Below are 2,893 nucleotides of genomic sequence, written 5' to 3' on the forward strand. Positions count from 1 at the left end.
TGGAGGTGGCGGGTTCAAACCCAGCCCCAGCCAAAAACTACAAAAAAAAAAAGTAAAACAAAATGTAAAAATTATGTACATCGAAAGTGACTTTGAATAAATTAAAAGCAAACAAAACTTGGAGGAAAAAATAAAATCTAGTCATCGCTTTCATAGAAAAAAGGAGGATAGTAACCTTGTAACACACAAACTGTTTGATATGGGCATGAATATCCTCCATGGCAATTTTTAAACTAGTGAAAAGATTAGAAACAATTAGAAAAAGGAAGAAGGAAATTATGACTTATCTACACTGGAAATAGTTTCTGAAGAAAATTTATTGGCACAGGAAAAGTCTTTCAAAATGTTAAATGAAATAAAACAGGATCTAAATTACAGCCAATGTACAGTGATGTATTTATATTTATATATGTACATATCTCTCTCCTGGTATATATGTATATATGAGTATATACATATGTTTTTGTACACACACACATATACACGCACAGAAACATCTAAGAAAATAAATTGTATGTTAATAGTGGGTATCTGGGCAGTGACATTATGGATGGTGACAGATTTTGTATTTGCCAAGTTTTTCTCATGGAGTTAGTATATTAGTTTTCTACTGCTGCTGAAACAAATTATCACAAATTTAGTGGCTTAAGAAATAAAAATATATTATCTTAGAGTTCTGTCAGTCGCATGGGGCTGACCTCCCATTATTAGCAGGGCAGTGTTCCTTTCTGGAGGCTCCAGGGGAGGGACTATCTCCATGCCTTTTCTAGTGTTAAGGGCTGCGGCACTCCTTGAATTTCTTGGAACCTTCCTCAGTCTTCCAAGCCAGCAACAGAGGAGTGAGTTCTTTTCATGTTGTATTCTTTTTTCCAGATTAATATGAGGGTACCAATGTTTTCATTATTAAGGCAAAGTTCAAGTTGTAGTTGAGCCCTTCACCCAGAGGGTATGCTGCATACCCTAACATTATGCACATTAGGTGAGATCCCGCCAATCACCCTCCTGCCCCCTTCCCTCTCCTTCCTCTCTCCTCCTTCTCACTAGACTATATTTGTGTTTTTCTTTCCTGTAGGTACGTAGTTGTTTATATATTGGTTTTATATTAGTATTGAGTACACTGGATGGTTGTTTTTCCATTCTTGTGATACTTTACTAAGAAGAATATGTTTCAACTCCATCCAGGTAAACACACGAAAAAAACATGGAATGCTTCACAAATTTGGGTGTCATCCTTGCACAGGGACTATGCTAATCTTCTCTGTATGTTCCAATTTTAGTATATGTGCTGATGAAGAGAGCACCATGCCACATCTTTTTGAACAATTCTCCATCCTCAAAATCTCTCTTTGACCCAGCTGGAAAGGTTCTTTGCTTTTGAGGACACAAGTGATTAGATTGGGTCCTCTCAGATAATCAGGGTAATTTCCCCACATCAAGGTCCAAAAACGTAATCACATTTGCAGTCTCCTTTGCTGTGTAAGGAGACTGGGGACTAGGCCTGGACATCTTTGGAGGTCGGGGAGACATTATTCTGCTTACCACAGTTGGTATTATTTTAATATTTAAAATACACACACATACTGTATGCAATAGAAAGAAAAGAGGCATTTATTATCTTTACTGTCATTACCAACATCCACATTTTTATCACAAGTATCACAATCACTAATCAAGTTTTTGGAAATACAGCTTACTTTAGATTAGTGGTTCTCACCCTTTAATACAGTTCCTGTGGATTGCGACCCACAGGTTGAGAAGCGCTGCTTTAGATCAAGGGTCTACAATCTAGTGCCTGCAAGCTAACTCCAGCCTACCACCTGGTCTTTTATTTACTTATTTACTTTTCCTTTTTGAGATAGAGTCTCACTCTGTCACCCTGGGTAGAGTGCTGTGGCTGTCATCACAGCTGACAGCAACCTCAAACTCTTGGGCTCAAGAGATTCTCTTGCCTCAGTCTTCCCAATATCTACGACTACAGGTGCCCACCACCATGGCCAGCTAGTTTTTCTATTTTTAGTAGAGATGGGGTCCAGCTTCTACTCAGGGCTGGTCTCCAACTCCTAAGCTTAGGCGATCCACCAGCCTCAGCCTCCCCAGAATGTTCTTGTAAACATTTTCTCAGAACATAACTAATCCCATTTGTTTACATATTATCTATTTTTGTATCTTATGCTCATCAGCAAAGCTGAGTCATTGCAAGGCTGACCCTTGGAGCCACAAAGCCCAGCATGTGCCTTCTGACCCTTTATCAGAAAAAGTCTACTCACTCTTGCTTTAAATTATTGCTTCTTAATCTCACATTAAAACTAAAAATAGGCTTAGAAGAGATATCTTTTTATTAGAGGAATGGCAGGGTCCCTGGGCTATCATGTCCATCCTACCTTTCAGACAGAAGACATTGAGACCCAGAGAAGGTTCCCAGGATTCCTCCAGGCCACACGCTGAGCCTGGAGAAAGCTGCTGGACTGAGGCTCCCTGCGTCTCAGCCACCCTCCGGCTTCAACATCTTGTCAGCAAGTACCGATTCCCAGGAATGCACTGACCCTATTTCAAAGTTTTTTGGGGGAAAAAAGTAACAGCAAATGCATGACGTGCCTTACTGCACATAACCTCCTGTGAATAGTACTGACTCCAGGGCTCAATGTCCTTGTGGTTCAGGGAGGTTTTGTGTGATTTGCAGACAGCACCCATGTACCTGTGACTCCAGCTGGTGGCCATGCAGGTGGAAGAGTCTGGAAAGATGCTGGAGGCGCATCGTCTCCAAAGAACCACTCTTTCAGCCAGCCTGTGAGTTCCAGAGCCCCACGAGGGCCCTGTCCAAATAGATTGACAGCACCTAGACGGACTTCCGTCATTACCAGCCCCTCCTGGCTATGTTGTCCTTTTCTGAGCT

The 2,893-nt window shown here is 41.1% G+C and overlaps 1 non-coding gene across 1 annotated transcript; it reads right to left on the reverse strand.

Annotated features, from left to right (window-relative positions):
* Nucleotides 1-1,195: 1,195 nt before the first annotated feature.
* Nucleotides 1,196-1,301, reverse strand: LOC128597858 (U6 spliceosomal RNA). Its single transcript, XR_008383412.1, has one exon. It is a non-coding gene; the product is annotated as a U6 spliceosomal RNA (small nuclear RNA).
* Between the last annotated feature and the right edge of the window lie 1,592 nt (nucleotides 1,302-2,893).

Source organism: Nycticebus coucang, chromosome 10 (assembly GCF_027406575.1).
Source record: "Nycticebus coucang isolate mNycCou1 chromosome 10, mNycCou1.pri, whole genome shotgun sequence".
In the NCBI taxonomy this organism is placed as follows: domain Eukaryota; kingdom Metazoa; phylum Chordata; class Mammalia; order Primates; family Lorisidae; genus Nycticebus; species Nycticebus coucang.